At 36.6% G+C, this 23,736-nt stretch overlaps 1 long non-coding RNA gene across 1 annotated transcript; it reads left to right on the top strand.

The window, feature by feature from the left end:
- The first annotated feature begins 4,723 nt into the window (after positions 1-4,723).
- On the top strand, positions 4,724-22,233 carry LOC116869055. The gene is made up of 4 exons (XR_004382952.1): positions 4,724-5,051; positions 13,217-13,314; positions 18,987-19,066; positions 20,261-22,233. It is a non-coding gene; the product is annotated as an uncharacterized LOC116869055 (long non-coding RNA).
- Positions 22,234-23,736: the final 1,503 nt, after the last annotated feature.

Here is a 23,736-nt window from a genome sequence, read left to right as displayed (position 1 = left end):
AAGAAAGAAAGAAAGAAAGAAAGAAAGAAAGAAAGAAAGAAAGAAAGGGTAAAATTATATTTAACAGAAAAACAAAAACAAAAGCAAAATCAAACTATAAGCTGTAGGAAATTCACTACTGGAATAGGAGATACTATTTGGGTTTAAAAATAAAAAAATATGTTGAAGGTAAAAGAATGGAAAAGATATATGCAGTGCAAACAGCAACCATATGAAAGAGCTGGAATGGCTAGAGTAATATCAGACAGAATAGACTTTAAAACAAAATAGGGCACCTGGGTGGCTCAGTTGGTTAGGCGTCTGCCTTCGGCTCAGGTCATGATCCCAGGGTCGTGGGATCGAGCCCCACATCGGGCTCTCTGCTCCGCGGGGAGCCTGCGTCCCCTCCTCTCTCTCTGCCTGCCTCTCTGCCTACTTGTGATCTCTGTCTGTCAAATAATAAAATTTAAAATATATATATATATGGCTAGATATAAAAGTGGGTTCCTAAAAAAATGAAAAAAGGGTCAGTCTTCTAAGGAGATACAACAATTGTAAACATATATGTATCTAATTGTTCTAAATACATGCATCACAAACTGACAGAATTGAAGGAAGAAATAGAAAATTCAACAATAACGGTTAAAAGCTTCACTATTCCACTTTCAATAATGGGTAGAACAACTAGACAGAGAATCATTTAGCAATAAAAATAAATGAAGTACTGATCATGCTATTAATTGGGCAAAACATGAAAATATTATGTAATTGAAAGAAGTCAGGCACAAAAGTTTACATGCTATAGGACTCCATATATATAAAAAAATAGGTACACTTGTTGAGACAAAAGTCGATGCTTGTTGCTTGGGGCTGTAGGGTTTGGGATGTTTCAGGGGAGTAATGAAGTGATTGCTACTAGATTCCTTTTGAGAGTGAGGAAGATGTCCTATGAGACCTGCATGACTCTGTGAATGTATTTAAAAACCTTGGATTGTATACTTTAAATGGGTGAATTGTAAAATAGGTGAGTTATATCTCAATAACGCTGTTGTTTTAAAGGAGCCCCAATTGGAACAAGGGTTGGCAAAACAGCCCACCTGCCAGTTCTGTTCCTTTGCCTTTTTTTGTATAGAATGTCAAGTTGCAAACATTTTAGTTCCTTTTAGGAGTCGAAAAAAGTCAAAAGAAGAGTAGTACTTCATAACACATGTGCAAATTATGTGAAATTGAAATGTCAATGTTCGTTAATAAAGTTTTATTGGAATACACACATATACACACAAAGATAAAATAAGATCTCTAAGGTTATTTAAATAGCAAATGGCAGAGTTGAGTTCAAACTCAGTTGGACTGAATTTAGAGCCCTGTAACATAACCACAACAAAAATCTGTTAGGCACAGAATAGAAATGAGACTTGATTCAGATATATTCTGAGATTGAGAACCATCATCAAGCACCATCACTTCTGATGTGTATTGGGAAAAGGGATGACAAAATGTACCTAAGCATTGACTAGCAGAAATTTGTGTGAAAGAGGAGGCAGGATAGTTTTAATGGTTTTATTTTCTACAAGGAAATTCTTGAATTAAAGAGGGAGCCAGCAAGGCTCTTTAACATACTGACCGCATGAATACACAGAATGGGAATACCCTTTACTGTGGAAGGTTGCTATGCAACTGTATCTAGCTTTCCTTTTTAACGTTGCTCCTTCATGTAAGGGATTTTTGCATATACATGAACAATTATGCACCAAATATCACGTTCTTTGTTTTACTTAATTATGCATGTCTCTTCTCATCTCTGTTCAATGATGTCAAGTTGGTAGCTTGAAATCAGATATAGCAGGAATATTTACACAATGAAAATTGGAGGGCTGTTTAGCAAGTGTTTACCAGCACAATACTAGTTCAGGACAATGACCTATAAAAGGCATTACTCGCCTTTACAAACACCTTGCATAAGCTCTTCTCATCCTTTCTTGCATCTTCCTCCATGTTTGTGTGGGGATGTGATGATGCTGCTAAAGCATTCTTTATTTTTTATTTATTTATTTTTTAATCCCACAAAGGTGGGAGGAGACTGTGTCCTTGCTACCTTCATAGAATCATATGATTTGTTGGCTGATGCACTTGGTCTGGAAACCATACTTTGAGAACCACTATTGCTTTGGATTTTTTTGTCGTTGTTGTTGTTATACTCAGCTAAATCAAGTTATAGTTGGTACCGTTAGGAAATTCTGGTGAATCAGAGAAAACAAGCCTCATCCGAAGGCATTCCTATTCAATTTTTTAAAACGCTGGGCTGAGCAATAGCACAGTTGATAAGCTCCCTCAGTAAATTGTGGAACAGAAAGGGAACTTCAGCTCTGGCTTATCTGCAGCATTCTACTGTCAAGAATGGGTATTCCCCACTGCAGGATGCACAGAGAAGACCACGTGTGTATGAACAACATTTAAAGAAGAATAAAGATAGCTATTAGGAAAATAAGTTGAAACAGTCACCAGCATGGAGATTCCAGCAGACTCCGTCAGTGTACCCCCGGAGCTTGCTTGGATCTTTTCTCATTCCTGTGCACACTAGCTCCACACTAGCTCCACACTAGTTGTGTTCCATGCTTAAATGATCAGCACTATGTCTCTTTGTTGGGGCATTGGCCTTGGGCCGCTAGAACTCATTTTGCTTCACTTTGTTAGAAATACGGGGGAGCGGGGGGCAGTGCCTGGGTGGCTCAGTGGGTTACGCCTCTGCCTTCTGCTCAGATCATGGTCTCAGGGTCCTGGGATTGAGCCCCACATTGGGCTCTCTGCTCAGAGGGAGCCTGCTTCCCCCTCTCTCTGCCTGCCTACTTGTGATCTCTCTGTCAAATAAATAAATAAAATCTTAAAAAAAAAAAAAGAAATACTGGGGCATTTATATCTCCTGAGGGGCGATTCTTAACCAATGATTGACGGGTGCAGGAGAATAAATATTTGAGCTACTTTGTGTTGGTCAAGATAACTCTGAGGTATGGCCTACACTGTCTTTAGACACCCTTTGTGGGACAGAGTCAAACTTACTCTACATGAAATTTTGCTTGATAACATATCCCTCCTTAAGCACCTAGCTAGTGCCATTTCCCTACAACCCTCATGGTTTTTTCTGGGAAAGCTTCCTATTAATCACCTTCTCATGAATCCTCATTTCAGAGTGTTTCTGGGGAACCCAACTTTAGATAGAGGGAAGAATTTCAATCTTCTCAGAAAGCAGTAGAAGAATAAAAGGAAGGTCAATCATCCTGTTCTAGCTTCTCGAATTTGAGCTTTCTCCACTGACATGTCTCAGATATCCAGATGTGCTTGGCAAGAAAATCGACTCATTTTTGGATACCCAGGTTCATTTAAGTAGTTGGAAATACATATCTGGACTCCAGGACAGAGGTCAAGACCCGGAGATATATTAAATTAAAACAAGTTGGGTTGTCAAATCATAATGTATGAGTTATGCTGATTTACTTTTCTATGAACTACTTTGTCCATCCTCACCTAATTTTTAAAATTCAGTACAGCTGTGGGTTTCATTAAATGTTTATGATCCTATTACAGGATATATTTTTAGCCTTAATAAAAGGAAGTTGATAAAGCTTCATTATCTGTCGTTTCAGAGGAAGAGTAAAAAATCTAACATCTACCAAGTGAGTCTATAATATGTCATCATAAATCTTCTATTTTCCAAGCCTTTGTCTCTCTTTGACATCAAAGATAAATGACTATTACTAGAATTAATATCTCTTAAATATATCATGATTCTTCAACATTATTAGCCAAAAGGCTGTTATGAAAACTTCACTAAAATAGAATTTGATTTTCTTTGTATGAACTATAAGGGTTACTGTGAATTTTTAGTACCCGTAGTGGAAATGTCTTTCATATTAACTCAGCAGGATTTCTTAAAAGAATAAAATTATTTTATACACGAGAAAGTACAAAATATCGTGGCAAAATTATTCTTTTTTTTTTTAATCTTTTGAAAACCGTGATCATTTAAATCACTTAGCTAGAGGAGGTTAGTATTACTTTCAGACTCTGAATCTTGCTTTAAAGTGGCACAAGCTTGGAAGCAAAATAATACAACTTCATTGACCTAGGGAGAGCTCTTAAGAAACATCCTTGAGATATTTGAACCACGCCTATCTCTTCTACCAGATGCAAAAGATAATTTTAGTCTAAGATTCTCTGTACTATTGTGAGTTCCAAACGTAATTTCTCTCGAAACGTGTGTCCATGTAAAAAGCTCCTTTTGCAGTTGCTATGGAACTGGTTTCTGACACTTACATTATTAAGGCTCATTTTGGATCGGAAGGGAATGCATCTGTAAGACATTGAAAACTGCTTCCATAATTTGGGGCTGAGAAAGGAAAAAAAATGGAGAGTGGCAGAAAATGAAAGAAAGTATTTGTAAGTATTAGTTACATGAAAATTCTATGTTTTAATGGTAGTCATGTCAGCAAAGCAAGTATTATATAGGATTATTTCCCATATTGGCATAAATGAAAGATATTTTCAGTTCTGGAATTATGAGATTTTTATTGTAGAAATTATATCATAATTTAGATATATAGTCAGAGCCTAACAATACTGGCCTAATGTAAGTTTTAGAAATTTGCTCTTTTTTTTTTTTTAAGGTATATACCAGTGACAACATAACTGGAAAATAATTAAAGAATGTTTACCTTCCTTATTTATTTAGGGATTTTTTTTATGTTTTCTCTACTCTTTCCTACTATGAAAATCTTGTCTCTGACAGAGAGATGAATGCATCAATTCACACTAAGATGAGAGTTATTGACTGTGGAAGAGCTTATGCCCACATACAACACCATGTAAACTGTCCACCAGTCCTTCCCCTGACTTCTTTTTATTTTCACTCTCCATAATTTTCCTCTTCTTCTGACTCTCCTACTTATTTTTTCTATTTGTTTTGGAAGCTGTCTCAAACTTATTTCGACATGAAATTGAGTTATGAATACATAAATAAAACTAACTTGAATGAAAAAGGAAGGCTGCACAAGTAGCATCATCTTAGTTTTATAAAGGTAAGTGACTTGCCTCCACATACTAGCGGTTTTTATAGCGGCAAATTAGGACCTAGAACTCAAGCACTTCTGATTCTGGACCCAATATTCCCTTCAGTGGAATCCCCCTGGCTTTCTGAGGACATTTATGAAGCTAGTTTAATTGTAATGACCATAATATCAAGTGTCTTCATTTCTTGTTTTAAAAAATAAACTGTTCACTTTCTGAAACATCCTTTTACAAGTTTGAAATCATAGGTCTCAAAATTAGGTACTTTTTAGTCTGTTTTATTAAGTGATTTTGCCCTACCTTGAGGATAAGTCCCTTGGGGGATATAACAAAGGTGAATCCCATCACATTAGGTGGCTGACAAGGAGGAGACACTTGTTAAAGTAGTTGGCCACCATTACGAAAACCCAGGGGAGAAATGCTGAAAAGAAATGGTTTTCTTTATGCTGAGATCATTACTTTTCTTTTTTTTTTTTTGAGAGCTAGAGTACATGTGTGTACCAGGAGGGGGAGGGGGGAAAGGGAGTGAGAACCTTAAGGGGGCTTGAAGCCCCCATGGAGCCCGAGTGGGACTAGATATCATGACCCTGAGCTGAAATTAAGAGTCTGAGGCTTAATTGACTGAGCCACCCAGGTGCCCCTATTTTTCTATTATGTTATTGTCTAGACATCCCACAAGCCCCTGTTTGCAAATTTTTATTCACAGAAATGATGTATATAATATGCAATGAAATTTGATTTCCTTTGAGTTTATTTTTTACCCTTGAGTTTTATTTTTAATATGACATCAGATGCCGGAAAGGATATGCATTGGGTTATAATTAAAACTATATCAACTTTAGGAAACTTTAGGTTTTCCACAATCTTTAATTTTTTCAGACTTCCCAGTTGACCATTTTGACCTGCTAATGCAAATTTTTGTCATTAAATTACAGATTTTGAAAACGTTTCTTCATAATGCCTTGGGTTTGTTTTTGTTTTTTTTTTAAGTCAGTGCTTACATATAAAACCAACTTTTTTTTAATGAAATGTATCAGTAAATTACACTTATGGCAAAATATAGGCATATCTTGGAGATACTGTGCTTCAGTTCCAGAACACTGCAATAAAGCAAATATTGTAATAAAAGAAGTCAAATGACTTCTTTGTTTCCCAGTGCATTTAAAGTTATGTTTATACTACACTGTAGTTTATTAAGTGTGCAATGGCACTATGCCTAAAACGATGTACAAATCTTCATTTAAAAAAATTAAAAAATAAAAATATTGCTAAAAAAAGGCTAACCATCATCTGAGCTTTCAACAAGTCATGATCACTGATCACAGATCACTAGAACAAATGTAAAAATAATGAGGCAGTTTGGAATATTGGAAGAATTATCAAAATGTGACACAGAGACACGATGTGAGCAAATCTTGTTGGAAAAAATGGGTCCAATACACTTCATTTGCTCCACTCAGTGTTACAGTGTTACCACCAAACTTTAATCTGTAACAAACAAAAAAACCAAGGGAAAAAAAAAACCCAAACCCACAATATCTCTAAGCCCAATAAAATGAGGTACGCCTGTAATGAATTAAACAACCACGGGGAACTCTGTTACCTTATCAAATACAGTGTTACTAGAATGGAAGAAGAAATCTGTTGTATTTCGAATTCAGGAAAAGAAAAACTACTAGAGAAAAAGGGCTGTATGCTTTCCCACTGAATGCATATTTTTCTGTTGTTAAGATTGCTTTGAGAACCAGTATTCTATTTTTATTATTCTCCTTTTGCCTACATTTGAAATTTTTAGAAAGGATTCTTCATTAGAAATGCTACAGAATTTTTATGTACACTGTTTTCACATGTATTTTCCAGAACATGTGCTGTCTAATTACAGTAGAAGTTTTTATGTTACAAGATCAAGTCTTGCACCCATTCTGAATCTATCACTATGGATATAATTGAAACAACTATAGCCTTAGAAACTCAAAATGCAAAATGATAAAGGGGGGGTATTTTAAATGTACTACCTATTAAATTGGGAGAAAGATGTGGGAGAAAGATAATTAATATAATTCAATTTAAAACCAAGTGTCATTTTAACTATTGATCACTTGCTGAAAGCATTACTTTAGTAAAACAATTTAAGGAACCAAGATTGTTTAACTATAGGCAGATCATTTAACATACGCAAGTATCATCTATTCAAAGGTAATATAAAGGGTTAAATTAGATGAATTCCAAAATATCTCCCAACTTTAACCTTACAAATGACCCTTCTTCAGGTTTCAGACCCTTTTCACTTTAAAAGTATCTATTATAAGTAATAGGAATAGGAATATGGGGTATACTCCTCCCTATATTTGTCAAAACCTAGTATACTTTTGAGGGAGGTCTGTTAGATTAACTTGCTCAGGGCAACTTTTTAAAATATTTTCCCCTGTACATTATCTAAAGGCCAGAATAGGTGAAAAACATGATTAATCAACAAAATGAAACTGAGATTGTGATATGAAAGTAAATATGATCTGAGAGGTAAGAAAGGATGGAATTCACTACTGGAAATGCACTGTGAAAGGATGTCATCATTCTTGGTTCAAAAGAAACAGAACTGTTATTATGAGCACAGAGTATAGCTGTGTGCCAAAAAGATATATTCCTTCATGAAAATCTGGAGAATTGAGGAGAGTATTTGTGTGAAGATAAAAGAAGATTAGAAATTAGGTAGTGCCATAGCATAGTGGTTACAAGGCTCAACTTGGGAGCTGGATTGCCTGAGCTCCTACCCTGAACATGGTACTTACAGTTGGGGTCCCCAGACTATTTAATCTCTCAGTGCTTCAGATTCCTTGTCTATACAATGTGGATTATCATTGCTCTGAGAATTATATGAGATTAAACATAAACTTCCTGGCATAAAGGGGGTGCTCAATAAATATTAGCTATCATCACTGTAAGATTATACTACAAGGACCTGACTAAAGAAAGCAAATAAATTAAATTCACCTGGTAGGAATGAAAAACTAGACTTCAAGTACACATTTAGTTGAAAATCTCACTCTTCAAAAGCAGAGCATTTGATAAGTTCTTGTCTTATCTCACTTGATAGTTTCATCCAGTAAAAGGAAAAGAAAGTTATTAGGAAAATTGGTGCTAGGGAACTATGCATTTTGCATACTGGCTGTGTTAAAAAAAAAAAAAAAAAAAGAAAGAAAGAAAGAACAAAGTGTTGAGAGAAACCAGTGTAACTTCCCGGGAAATTACTGACAGGATCAGATTTTAAATTGGTGAAACACGAGAAGAAAGGCCACATATTTAAATATTACGGTGATACTGACTGTCAGGATAATGTCAGAGGTGCTAAAGTCTAAAATGAACTGTGATGTCTGAAAAATGTTAAGGTTAACAAAAATTTTAAACTATGTAAGAGGATTTCTAGGGAAACAGAATTAATATATGCAATGTATATCCTTTGGCAAAGACTACTAATGAGCAAAACTCAAATCCTGCTGGTGAAGAAGATGATCAAACCCAACTGTTATTTGGTAGAAAAAGGACCAGGACCCACACCCCTCCCAGTTGAAATTCAAAGTTATTGAAATTTGTTAGGATGAGTTGAGGTAGGCTTGACTTCAGGCTTATAGCATATAAGGGCAACTGTTCCCTAAAAATTGGAGCTCCTAGGCTGACCCCGACACCAGGTCAGGTGAGTGAATTTGAATAATGATTCTGAATGTATGAGGCAACGGAATCCACCAGGAATGGTGAACACATACTGTCCCTATTAACCTGGGGGGCAGGTTATGTGAGGCAATCCGACAAGCTCGCGCACTGATGACCCAGGCAGAGGGTAACCATGGGAAAAGAGTGTTGACAGTCAAGGTTTCAGAAAACTTTATAAAGGGCAGAAATTGCACTTACATTGACCTGGTGAGGTTTCAACAGGCAGGGAGAAGATGCTCTAGCATTAGCCATAGGAAAGCCAAAGAAAGTAGAACTTCTGCTAGCCGGATTTCATGTATGGCCCCTGGCCACCCACGAATGTCTGGTGACCCTACCAGTATCATGGTCTGGTGTCCTCCTGGGTTACCCATCAAGAAGTGACCTATGATTCCTCCAACCTCCAGGGGACAGGTATGAGCTCTGGCTCAAGTGCTGAGAGAGTAAAATCAAGTCTGACCATTTAGATATATGAATAAGCATGGGGAGAGGAGAAAAGAGGTTCAACTTCCTACTAATCAAGGTTTTCGTAGACTGGAGCAGCACCTCTGCAACTTCTCAAACAGCAACCTTTGTAAAATAATAAGAATGAATTACTTGAAAAATGCAATTTAAAAAGATACACAAAGCCCTAATTTTTTAGTTGGAATTCAATAAACGTAATCAGAACAAACATAACATAGGGAAAAATAATTACAGATCATATAGGTTGCTCACCGAAAGGATATGTTTGTGGGTAGAGGTGATTAATACACTTAACACATTGAACCAGAGCAGTGAGCGACATCTTAGCCCGGGCCTCCCTCCCCTGGGACACATGGTAGGTTGAAACTGACAATATATAAACAGGCTGTGAAATAAACAGATGACACAATTTAGGCCACCTCAGGTTCCTCCTGGCCGTCCCAGGACTGAGAAGCCCCTCTAAGCCTGGGGGACAAAATGAGAGGAAGCTCTTGCGGTCTCACAAAAATATACTGAAAGAAAGCTCCTCTGGCGGTGTGTGTGTGTGTGTGTGTGTGTGTGTGTGTGCATGCACGTTATGAGAAAGAGCACTTAATTACAATTCTTATTCACAGTCCCACTCTCTGTGATCAACTAATTGCAGGTGAGATTGGAAGCCTTGAACAAATCTTGTTTTACATAATATAAGTGGCGAGAATGTCGGATTAATTTGCGGATCTGGAAAATTCTCTCATGAAAAATCTGTACCGTGGTAAGCTTAGGGGGCTGCCACATAACGCAACCAGGAATCGGTTTTTAATGTTGAAATTCTTTCACTGTGTTAACATAGACTCTTCTTAATATATTACCCTTCGTGTTAAAAAAAGTTAACACTAAATTTTATTTATGCAAGATTTTTATTTTACATTTAGTTTAATGAGCAGTATCAAATTTTACAGTCCCTGTTTTTCAATTTTTAAGACTCAGAGGACACGGTTAATGTGCTGACTTGACATAAGGCGCTCCTCGCGGCAAATGGTGTGATCAGGTGTGGAACTCGGGAACGCTATAATCCCGAAGCAAAGGTCTTGTCAGGTGATAAGAAATCAAGATCTTCCTTCATCCTCTTCCCATGACTCCGTCGAGATGATGCCTCTCCATAAGACAAAAGAAGTCAAGGCTTTAAAATGCTGGGGATGGAGAGTAATAAAGCAAGTTGATGGATGCCGTCTGTGAATCAGTGCACAGCCGAGTGAGAAGCCCTGGGGTAGGACTGGGGTAGGACACTTCAGGGTGTGCTCTCTGCGGCCAGAGTGTCTGGATCTGAGTCCTGCCTTCACCTCTCCTTGTGTTATTTATTAAATGGTGACACCATCCGTAGTGACAACATCTTTCCTCATAGCCTCATTCTGAGAACTAAATACATTAAGACACGTAGAACTTGGAGAACAGTAAATGGTCAATAATTATTAGGTATTTTAACAACTCCAAACCAATGCAGGCCAAAATAAAATGTACAGAAAATATTTCTTATACCATGCTAAGAACTCGTAGACTATGTGAGGAAAGTTGATCTGCCAGAGGCTGTTCTGTGATTGGCTGCCTGCTGTTATTGACAACAGAGAAGACAAGCAGCCCCAGGAGCGTGGGGTCCTCACCTGGGTCTCTAACCGCATTAGGCTTTCTCAAAGGGCAATGGCTGATATTCACTGAGCACTGGCTTTGTGCCCTGCAAAGAACTAAACATTAACCTGTATCATGGTCTCTCTGAATCCTCACAACGACCAGGAGGAAATGATAACTGAGATTTAAGTAATTTGCCCAAGGTCAAAAAGGTCAAAAATTGCAGAGCTAATAGTTAAACCTGGTGGTTGAATCCTCGACTTCCCACTTTTATTCTACACAGTGTCGCTTCAATGAATCCTTTAACGTTTTCTTTTCTAAGACGCGTTTTAGGAGTGAGAGCCCGAGTTACCACTGGTCTCCACTGGGCTATCTTTCCTCTCTTGATCCGATAGATCACCTGGAAGAGTTTGAAGTCAATCCATATTTGGATTGACTTCAGCCGCAGTATTAACTTTTCATTACCTTCAGGAATGTGTCCAAAAAAAACCCTCGGGTTTTCTTCTGGTAGGTCATGAAACCTTAGGTTTTTGTTTTCGTTCTGTTTGTTTTTACCTATCCGCTGGGAGTAACACCCCTCTTGCGGGATCATCGTGACTATTTAAAAAACTAATTCGTGTTAAGTGCCTAATCGTGTGCTTGGACTATGGTAAATAGCTGAGGTTAATGTCGTCCTTGAACATTCCGTGTTTCCTCGGAGGGAAGGCAGCTTGCGGAGGGAGAAAGGAGACGTGAAGGAAGGCGTGGTGGTTTGAAGGGAACACTTCGGACACACACATGCTTGTGCCATGAAGATTTCTACTGCATTCTGGGGTCATACAAAGTCTCTCTTTTCTGCTACTCTACTTGCTGAAAGCTGTGTCCTTTTAAAGCATATGGGCAAGTATCATATTGTGTGTGAAAATCAAAGAGGCAGGAGTCTAAAAATATGTAACCTGGATTCTATTCCTGGCCTGCTGCAGACTCCCGTTAACTTATTAATATGTGTATGCCTCAATTTCTTAAACATATATATAGAATTAACTCCTTCTCCCCCCTTTCCCAGGAATTCTGGAGTGATGATTGAGCTTCCTCACACTGAGGAATTCTGTTGAAAGGAGAAATATGCATATATAAGGTTTATACTATTAGGTCACATAGGCTTCAGTTAGAAAAGTGTTTTGGTGACAGAAAAGGGGTTCTCTCTGTATGTTAACAGGAAACTGTGTTTTTGTCACTGGAATTTACTTTTTTGAAGAATTTTTAAGTTCTCATGTGAAAAGTTTCTGATGGTTTCCTTTTACAAAATTGAAAATGGTTGCACTGGCAAAAGAAACTTAGAAAATACCCACTTTATCATGCTGACCTTATGTTAGCTCAAAGAAGGTCTGGATTATCTAAGGGCACAAATCACTGTTCATTCAGTTTGCTAATTTCAGGTAAGTAATCTTAAATTTTGGAGTTGGGAAAATGGAGTATATACTTTTAAAATTATTTTTTTCCACCAGGTAATTTTCTTTTTATTATCACAGATTTCTCTACAGATATTTTATAATCAGGGCATGGTAATCCCCTGTGGAGGTGTAAATATGGGCATATATTTAATATGTCTATGCCCACTAGGACTTCACTCCATGAAATTCTGATTCAGTTTGGCCTGCCTTGGGATCTATAAACTCAAAATGATCCAAAGGTGATTCTAAAGCAAGTACTTAATTAAGCTATAATGTGGCTTTCACAGACTTTTAAAATATAAGAATAAGGTTAGCTTTTCCCTAGCATTGGCGGCCATATCCATAGAGAGAACATGCTACCAATTTCCCAGAAATGTTGTTGTCCGATCTTAAGTGTGTTTGGATACAGTGAAAAGTAAGAATGTGTAAGAGAAAGGCTAGGCCATCTTGCTTTATGTGGGCCCTAGCTCCAAGTTCACCTGTGTGGAACTAGAGCTTCTTTTGTGTTCTTTTGTCCTACCTTTATTCCTCATAAAATTTGCTGAAAGGGGTGAATCAGCAATATCCTTGAATCACTAGCATTTAGGAATCCCTGTTAGAGTTTGACAGCATTCAGTGGTAGCTCAGTGTGAAGTAGCAAGAGTATTTTTATTGTATGTAGTGTTTTCTTGGACTTTGACATTTTTCAATTTTCTTGGTTTACACGACTCTTTAAAATTAGTTTAACATCCAGTTCAGAGGGCTGCTGTTGCAGAAAATGTGGTTATGAAAGAGCAAAGCTTTTTGTAATCTGGAAAGTGATACACAAAAGTTGCCATCTAATTAAAAATCACCATCATGAATTTAATGATCCAAAGGATGCTGATCTTTTAAGCACATTTTACTACGTGCAGTTACTTAAACCCCACCTTTTGTAAAACGTTAAGACAGTTGTTTTGTTTTTTTAAACTTACTGATCTTTTTATTCACAGATACCACATGAAACTTTGCTTTTGTTTCTGGCAACAATGAACCGCATTGAAGAAAATTAATTGAACCTTGAAATTTTCAAAATGCTTGTAGAGCAAAGGTAAATAAAATTGTTTCAAACTGCAAATTGTTTTACATAAAATCTAGGACAGTTTTCTTAGAGAACAGAGTTTACCTTTATTAGAAGAGATTGTTCAAAGTAACTGTGAAAAAGGTTTTAAAAATAATTACCATGCTATTGTATGGTGATTGTGACAAATGCAAGCGATGCAGAAATTGAAAAAGTAAAAGGAGTGGTTCCTATTCTACCCTGTTCCCCATGCTCCAGAGACAATAACTATTAATAACTATTAATATATTGGTGTGTATTATTCCTATATTTTATTTACACATATGGATGCATGCTGCGTGTACACACACACACACACACACACTCAGTCTCTACCGGAGTTGATTTTAGTTTAGTTTTCTTTTAACAAAGATTATCCCTTTTTACATATTAAAGATGTTCTCAATGAATGTTTTAAGGCACCTCTGAGTTAAAAGCTCAGGTAATGCTGTTCTTGTGCTCATTTTTTGACTCAGAGGATATCAAGAGTGAAAAGCTGTTCATACCCAATTTTTCTTAGTGTCAGGGAAATGTACACCTGTTTTTAAGTTTTTGCATCTCTGTGTCTCCCCAGGGGATTAAGCTTTTACTCGGGGGATTTCTGGTTGGGGGGAAAGGGTCTGCACCACAGTCTCACTCTAAGTGATTATTATCACACCGGTAAATTTCCACTGTGGCTGCTGGGTGCAGGCTGTGAGCACATTTGAAGTCAGCAGGGGACCGTTAGAAACCTCCCCTTTGCTGAGAGGAGCGGTAGAAACCTCTGCTTCATCGAAGCACACTAGCAACCTGCGGTCAGTTGCTTCTTTTGTCATGCAGTGCTGTTTTAAACTGTCTTCTCTCCCACAGAGCAAAAACACACTCGACCAGGGGAAAAAAAAAAAAAAAGTACAAACAATCCCCATGAGTGTTTTTGAATTTTCCTCTGCTAATCTCACTGGTAATGGTAGGAGGTCTTGCCAGGAGACATTTGTGGTTTAGGCACCCTAAATAACGTAACATCCCCACACTTCAGAACAATTAATACCAAGTATCAAATCAAACACTATTGGATACAAAACCTAGACTATGAAGTTGACCTTTCTACCTGTCTTATGAAAAAAATCTTTACAGATTGCTGAATTCTATATGAGGAGGCATATTTAGTAATCTGTAGAAGATAGTGGACACTCTACTTAATAATGACATAATTACATAAATTGCATACTGTGAAGCTTGCATATTAGATCATCAGCAAACGATTATCCCATTTAAAATAAAAATGCTCTCCAGTAGTTAGTGAAAAGTGATTCAAATCTACATCCCTTATCTATACTTGTCCTTTGCTGGCAGTGAACTTAGCAGCACTTAAATTCCTATTCAGTACAAACTGACATGATGTTGTCCTTGGTTGAAAGCATTGACTTTTCTACCAAATGTAGTTTAGGTAGAATTACCATTTATAGTAGGAATTTCAGAACGAATTCAGAAGTCGTATTAATTAAAAAGCATCCCACAACTTTTACCTCTAAGCCACCTAGGATTAATGAATCTCCTATCAAAAATATTTTGAAATTTGTATTGTATGTACAACATGGTATTGAGAAGTCTGTTTAGCTACAGATATCATTCCTCCTCTCAAGTAGTTAAGAAACTAATGATAGAGAAAAATGCCATCAGCAGATGGCTAATAAACGGGTGTAGGTTGTGGTGATGAGGTACTTCCAGCAGGCTATTGGCTTTATTTATTTGTGTATATATTTCTTGTCTTGTTAACTGAATCATAATAATAAATCATAAACTTAAAAAACTATTGAGAATAGAAAAATTTATAGTAGTGATAATTTTATCACTTTCACTGCCTCAAGGGACACTAGTTAGGTAAAGAAACGATTAGTTTGAAAACAAAACTATCAAAGGCACTCAGGTGCCTCAGTAGGTTAAGCATCTGTCTTCTTCTCAGGTCATGATCTCGGGGTCCTGGGATAGAGCCCTGAGTTGGGCTCCTTGCTTCTCCCTCTCCATCTGCCTGCCGCCTCCCCCATCACCAGCTCATGCTCTTTCTCTGTCTCAAATAAATAAACAAAATCTTTAAAAAAAATAAAAACCATGTGTTTTTTCAGTGTATTGGTTATTGATGCTGACATTTGATTAATTTGATCTTTGGCATTTGCAATTAAAAGTACTAACATCATCATTTGGAGTGCTAGGGTTGATTATGAGGATTTAGAATTTTGTTATCTCTTTTTTGTGACTTTAGGCCAAATATTTATCTTTCTGGGCTTTGATGTCTCCCTTGAAACAGATACAATTATTTCTATCCCATGGCTTTGCTTTAAGAATAAGGAAGTCTTCAGAGCAGGAGAGGAAACCTCTGGATTCCTTTCCCCTCCCAAGGGGAAATAGCTTCTGTCTCCCCTCTTGCCTCTATCCCCACAGAGGAGGGACAGGGCTCTGATTCTCTGACCTTCTTTCAATCATTCTTGATGTTCCTGATTCTTAGGTTCCAAGTACTCTTTCTGTTTCTTCCCCTGTTACCACTGCTGTTCCTCTCTTGTCTCTGGCCCCATTGGGTTTCTGGAACCTCCGCCTTCAAATATTAGTAAAAGATGCAAGATCTGATGTAAGAAGAGGAGACAACTCTGATGACCTTAGCAGGCAATTCATGAATAAGACAGAATTTAGGTTTTTCTGGTAGGAGGCGCCCCATGTCTCTGTGGTTGGGGGTCCATGGAGGCAGGGAGTAGCGTGGGGGAGAAAGAGGTCTCTGAATGGGCTGGCTGCTCCTTGTCATCTCTCAGTCTATTTAACTCACCCTATACTAGGAGGACTTCCTTTAAGAGATGTTCAGTTAGCTGACAGAGCTTCTTAATTTTCTGTGCTGTTGAGAAATTATATTGTTTGTTGTGTTTCCATGGATATCTCATTGGGAAATATTTCACTGGAAAGGCAGGGGAGTTTGAATCACATATGGTTCAACAATTGCCAGAATGAACCCAAAGTATCTTGAATTGAATTTAAAAAATATATATTTTTAAGGATTTCTTTTGTTTTTAAGTAATCTCTATACCCAAAGTAGGGCTCGAACTTACAACCCTGAGATCAAGAGTCACAAGCTCTACTGCCAAGTGCCCTGAATTAAAAATATTTTTGACACAAGTAATACATATTTACTGTAGAAAAATTAAAAGGCACAGAGATGGTTTAAAATCATAAATATATTTTCACTATTTTATACAACTATTGTTCAAATTTTGTTGTATTATACTTCTAGAATATGTGTCTTATAAGTCAGTAGGTAATTTACATTAATATTATCAATTACTATTACATGTAATATAATATTACTTATTCTATATTATATGACATAAATAGAATAAGAAACTCTGATAGCTTTTTAAAAAATATAACAAATATGTAGTTCTTTCTATGTCAATAAGTGCATTTTTATAGAAATATTTTTGTTACATGTCTGTTTCCTATTGCTTTTGTTTTTGTCAACCTTATATTTTTCAATTTATTTTGTTGATGCTGCCATTTGATCTGGTAATTATAACCAAAGTTTTAAAACCTAGAAATTTTTTTTAAAGACTTGGATTCTGTGTGATAAATACATATTGTTTTCAGTACTACTACTTAATACATTATTCAATTTCTTTTTTTTTTTAGTAGTATTAATATTTGCTTGTCCAGTTTAAGCAAAGTGTGGGGTTCAGCCATTTTGTCATCAGGGATCTGCATGTGTTTGTCTCTCTGCATTTGCAGTTGAACTACTCCGACCCACAGGTTCCTGAAGTCTTAGAGTCTAAGGTCATGTCTGTTTTGTGCTTAACTTGAAGACCAATCAAAACAGATAGAAATCATATAAATTCTTATTTTTACAACAGAATGAACAAAAAAACAAAAGTGTTTATTGAAATCAAATTTTTCTTTTGCACAGCTAATTGCTAAAGTAATTATAAGTAATTAGGAAGGCTTTTGCTGGTTCAAGTTATTATGTATGTGGATATATATTTATATTTATATATAAATCACTGAAGTTTATAGTTTTTCACTTAGTCTTTAAGATGAAAATATGTAGATTTTTATCACACATAAGTGCTATAAAAAACAGGGCTTCTTGTAGCATTTTGAGATCCCTAAAGAGTGGGTTCTCTATCCATGAAATGTCCGATCTTGATTTATTCTCATTCTGTTCAGCTCACCTCCCTCATGGCTCACTGAACCACAAGAGAATGGATTTCCTGAAATGGTAACTTTGGCTTTCAAGGAATCACTTTGTGTCAAATCATTCATTATTCTGAGACAACTTTCTCCAGTTGTCTTGAGTGACCCAAACTCCTTACTAGGGTTAATTTTGAGAAACTAACCAAGAGATTGGTTAGAGTAAGTGAGTCTTTTCTTTTTGGAATAAGCAGGTACTTTTAGAAACTATATTCCTATTGGAGGGAGGAATATTAACTTAAGAAAAATATAGTGTCATTTTTTTTTGTCATGAATTAGATTTCTTCCTCTTATAGGTATGGTTGCACCGTTCTCATTTTTAAAGGGGTTAGAGAGGTTATAGGGGATCATTCGAACACATTTGATAGTAAATTTAAGGGTCCATCTGGTCTTCTCTGTGTTTATGCATCTATAAGTGAAAATAGATCAATAAACACACAAATGTGTTTTGTTACTTTAATTAATCTAATGTTACTAGTGAGGAGACCTTTGAATGCACTGAAATTCCTTTCACATGCTGATTAGTATACTTTTATATCCTAATATTCTCTTTTTTTAATGGGGGGGATAGTGTCTCACTTAAACCTGTGATATAAGAGGCTCTGATACAATTAAAATGAGCCAAGCAGCTGTGGAGATATTTCTGCACCTCCTTGATGAAGAATTAATCTAGTTTGATGGATGTCTTTATTTCTATCTTAATCACAGCATGCAAGATTAGCAATACATGTGTTTCACTTCAATTAATTACTCAGAATGCATACACAAATACAGGGCTTTATTTCAATTAATTACTTTGAATTTCAATGAACTTAAAAGAGATCACACCAAAAGTATCCATCAGAGTCCTCAGAAAAATCTAATGAATGTTAGAGAAATTTGCAACCTCCTCCAAGTCTAGATTTTTTGCCATCATGGTGAAAAATCTGAAAGTACAAACATGTACAATTTATAACAATAAATCAGATAATTGTGTGACCTAATATCCTGTCTTTAGTTACAGTCATTACCTGAGGGTTCAAAGAACAGAAAAACTATTAGATTAACAATGTCGTAGTTATAGGAAAAAATGGAAAGGCATATGTTCTTACTCATACACTGATCCACCATTTATGACCCCAACCATAAATTTTGTTAGGGACTATCCTGTCATGCTGCCCTTGGAAAAGCTTATAGATTTAAGACAAGATTATTTTCTCACTTTCATTGCATAGGCTAAAATTCCAAGTTCTAAACACCTCCTTATGCAGGAGTATTATGTAAATAAACTACAAGAATTCTCTTTAAACTTAGAAACTAGAAATGATCCTTTGATCTTGCAATTTTATAAAGGGTTCAAAATTGAGAAAAAACAGTAATAACAATTACAATAACAATAATGGAATATGGACTGAAAAGAAACAGGAGGAAAAGGCTCAAATAAAATAAAAAGCCATGTAAACCTCTGTTTTATTCATCAGAGACCAAGACCTGTAGCTGGCTAAGTATCCCCTGGAGAGAAGACAGCATGCTATCCAGGATGCTGGAGTTCACAAGAAAGGTATCCTGTAGAGACCTAACACCAGAAGTAATAGAATCACGTGAAAAATCAAAATTTATTAGAAAGAACATTTGCTGGAGAAAGAGAAAAAGTGATGAGAACAGCAGTAGAAATGTTACTTAAAATTAGGTAAAGAAAGCCATTAAAATTTTCAAAAAAAAATGACTGAGAAGAAATAATTTTGTGGCAGGAACAATGTTAATTCGCTATAACAAAAACAAATTGAGAACTGTGCAAATATATTTACTAAAAATGTATCTCTAGCCAGCTCGATACTTTTCCATGAGTGCCATCGTAGATGTCTCCACGACAAAAGGAAGGACACATTTTTTCCAATTTTATTTTAAAATTTATTCCTATTTCAAGGAGAAGTGCCTAATCTACTGAACTGGGAGGACTCCATCAAGAGTGCTACGCAGAAGTTAGTATCAATTTACTTTCTAACTCTAAGCATTTTTGTGATAAGATGTAAAGGATGCAATGTTACACACACACACACACATACACACACACACACGTATTGTATACATACACATTGTATATATATATATGTATAAATGTGTCAATATATACCAAGATAATAGTATATAAATACATAATATACATAAAAAGTTTTGTTTTTGTTTTTGTTTTTAATTTAGCGGGTCACCTGGGTGGCTCAGTGGTTAAGCCTCTGCCTTCAGCCCAGGTCATAGTCTCAGCGTCCTAGGATCAAGCCCTTCATGGGGCTTTCTGTTCAGCAGGGGGCCCGTTTCCCCCTGCCCCTCTGCCTGCCTCTTTGCCTACTTGTGATCTCTCTCTCTCTGTCAAATAAATAAATAAAATCTTGAAAAAAAGTATGTTTATTTAGTGCCCTAGCAGCAAAACTCAATGGAGTTAGCTTAATTTCTGTACTTTGTTAGAGGATGTACCCTAACACCATTTGCATCCTGTCATAAGGCAAAAGTATTCATACGACAGAGTAACAGCCACAGGAAGTTTAAGTTTGAAAAACAGTCTTAAGGAATTGCCTTCCTAGTTCCAATTTGGCTCTCTTGTTACATGAGCATTTAAAAGCTCTTCTAAAAGAAAGCAAAGCAAAATAAAACAAAAACAATAATCAAGAAGCCCCCACACCTTTCAAAAGCTCTGCTGGAAAAAAAAAATGACAATAAACAGGGAAAATAGTAATTTGTCAAAATTTCAACTTAACAGGTTAAGCTTACAATATAACACATGTTCAAGAGCCCCTTCTGAAAAAACTAAAGAGATGAAAATACTTCACACATTGCTGATATCTTCTTGAGAAAGAGTAGTCCTGTTGAAGGTACAGTTGCTTTCTGGCTTCTCTTAGAAAATCTAAATTCCAACATAGTTGTTAGATGAAACTATACAATCCAAACCTCCTCTTATTGACAATGGAATTTGGCTTTGGGTAAGTGACTTCATTACTCATCCATTAGTTATTCTTTAAACAAAAGCGGTTTTGTTGCTCAACTTAGGATCTGAACAGATAAACGTCCAACACCCTTTGCGCTGAGACTTGGAGTGGTGCCAAAGCCATCTTGAGAGTTCAAGAGTAAAGGCTACAATGTTACAGGATCTGAATATCAGATCCATTCACATTTAATCAATGTCCTTGAGCTGCAAAATACACAAATAATTGCTTTTCCGGAGATTACTCAATTTTAAACTTTTTTATGGTTACCAAACTGGAAAGTTCAGTTTTTCTAAAGTCAGTATACTCTATTGTCACAAGAACAATTAGAAATAACTCACATTATGAAAGTGGAGATTGTTCCAGAATAGTTTGGAATGAGACAGAATGTAATGGATCATTTCTATCTCTGAATTATAATGAGTTATCCAGATAACAAAAAAGGTGGTTTCTTTTTAGTGTACATTGATTAATAAATGAAAGAAACAGTTGTAAACCAAGTCCTTGTAAAGATGCCAAAACAAGGTGGATTTCCCATACGAGGTGTTTAGAAATCAGGGACATGTATGAAAGCTTATTGTTATGTCAGAACAATGTTAGTGGCTGAGGAATTTTGTTTTGGTTTAAAAATAAGCATATGTTAAAACAGGGAATAAAATAGACAAAAATCATAATTTAGTTGTTGGATTCAGTTCCTTATTACTTAATACCTAACTTTTAAAGATACTGAGCCTGCAAAATAAGTGAATGTTTGTAGCTAAAACTCTCTTTCCGTTTGAAAAAGCATTGTTTAGTACTGCCTGATTTTCTTTGACATTTCTACTTTCACACATGGTTATTTTTGTAAATGTCCTGCTCATAATACTACATAGATTATGGAGATCTGCTTCAAGACACTGAAAAATAGTTAAGACTAGAGAAACTTCTGTCAGGTGAAAAATCAATGGGCATATCAGTCCATATATGCACATATACATACATACACATATGCATAATCTATATTTACATATTAGCTCGCATTAACCCAAGGGAGATGAGAAATAGTATGCATTCTTCAATGGAATCTGTTGCCATTCTACTTGTATCTGAAGTACCTTTTATTGAATAATAGTAGATATTCAATAAATAGTTATTGAGTTTCCAAAATAATTTAAGCTTCTTATACTAAAAATAAAGCCCAGTATTCAAGAGGGATTTCATTTGCTTTCCGATATCACAGGTTAATTTCTAAAAATGTGTTGCCTTTATTTTAAAACCATTGTGCCAAGGTAGCTCAGTCTCTTCATAATTGAAAGCTATTTAATTGAAAGGTGATCCTTATTCTTAGATTTAAACAGCCATGGCCACTGACTGCCCAGCTTTGGGTTATCTCCAGATCAAAAAAGAAAAGAAAGCTTAATTGAACTAAATAACGTGAATTGGCACAGTTGCTTGTCTACGTTATTTGTTTTAATACTTCTCTGCAAATGGTAATGATCATTTTCCTGGGAGAGCTTAAGTCAAGGATAGCAGGTTCAAATGCCTCAGGGGCCAGGCCTGTAAGTACCTTCTGGAGTTGCTGGGTGGGAAGAAGACTTGGCAGGAGACGCTGGTGTACTCTAGTTAAAGGTATTTCCGTTCTGTCTTCGCTTTTTAAAATGGTGGGTTCCTCAAACAAAACCAATTGCCTCCCTAACATTTGAGGCAGAGGGGCTAAATTAAACTGAATATACAACAGTGGTTCTCCAGTGGCCTCTGCAAAAAGCAGGCACAGGAACGGGAATGACTGGATGCGTTTGCTAATGCAAATTTTAGTTCACAGTTGGAAATTTAACTCCATAGGCCCAGGAACCCATACTTTTCTGTGCAGACCAGTGTATATTTCTAAGAATGTATTGCTAAAAATATATGAAGGATCATCAAAGTAGATGCGCGTTTCAAAAATGATCAGAAATGATAACAAGTGACTGAAGAAGTAGTGTTTGCTGAAATGGGAGGTCAGAGGAGAGGCAATCCTGGTGTTTAATATTGGTTTGTTTTACACATTCCGATCTATTATATTTGTCCTCTTTGAGCTTTGCTTTTGTAAAATTCAGACAGAGTGTGCAGTGGAGTTCAAGGAAGAGAAATAATGTGAGTATATAGATTAATACAAATAAGTCCTCAATGGTGTGTTGCAATTTGTTTTTGTTCTTCCTGTTGGTATATTCCCACCTGTTGAAACGAGTGTTTCCTAGAAGATAAAATGCTTATGATTATCCACTTCTAACTGAGAGGCAGAAGTGGTATGAACTATGGGAAGATACACCTCTCTTTACCATGATCTCAGGAGTCATATCAGCCGACAATTGTCTAAACTGTACTTGTTTTCCCAATCTACTACTTTTCAGAGTGATTATGTTCAGTAGAGAAAGCATTTCAACTCGACTTTTTTCCACCTGACCTGTTTGTCTTGCTGTGGTTGTCTCTTCAGCTTTTCAGTTTGTCACCCTCAGACCGACAACGACCACCATCTAGCGCCCCCTCTCCCCTCTCCAGGTGAGTGTTAGCTCAACCTCTGTGTTGTTTCCTGTGCTGATTCCTGGATGGGGCCTGGAGATCCTGCAATGCTCAGACAGGCCATGTGGTGAGCAGTGGCTCTCAGCAGCACATGGAGCCCAGGCAGATGGAGCAATTTCAGTGTCAAGAAGATTTAGGCAAGAAGAGGTAGCCAGCAGCCTAGGCAGAAGTCAGTGTGGAAGGGACTGTAGTTATGGGCATGGGGATTCAGAACAAAGTCTAAGTATCAGCAGAGTGCTGGGGGTGGTAAGTCTGTCTTCCAGTCCTGGAGCAACTCCAGTCCTGAATGGGAACCAAGGTAGAAGCATCGGAGAGACAAGAATCCTCTCCCAGCGGCAGAATAAGATGTCTAGTCTTAAGAGTTCTTAGATTCTTAATCTAAGAACCTAGTTTTCAAAAGCTGGGTTTAAGGTCAGAATGAGATTTGATTCTAAGATGGCTCTTGGGATTCGTAAAATCTTCCTCCTTAGCATCAAAGATTTGTCCCAGAATCAGATACCAGAAGTCAGAGAATTTAGTTGACCTGTTCAAGATCACAAGCTAATTAGCACTGGTGCCAAAATTAGATCCCAGGTTTTCAGTTCTAGACCAGGACTCTTCATTCCATACCAGAAGTGCATAAAGAAATATTTAATTGTTTTTGACATATTCACTTGTCAATGTTGTTTCATAACTATAAAGAGAATTAATAATTAGGGACAGATTACTGGAGAGA

The sequence above is a fragment of the Lontra canadensis genome, unplaced genomic scaffold (assembly GCF_010015895.1).
Source record: "Lontra canadensis isolate GAN:19392208 unplaced genomic scaffold, GSC_riverotter_1.0 scaffold18, whole genome shotgun sequence".
Taxonomy (NCBI): Eukaryota; Metazoa; Chordata; class Mammalia; order Carnivora; family Mustelidae; genus Lontra; species Lontra canadensis.
The sequence above is the reverse complement of the archived record's forward strand: the minus strand, read 5'-3'. Positions and strand labels throughout refer to the sequence as shown.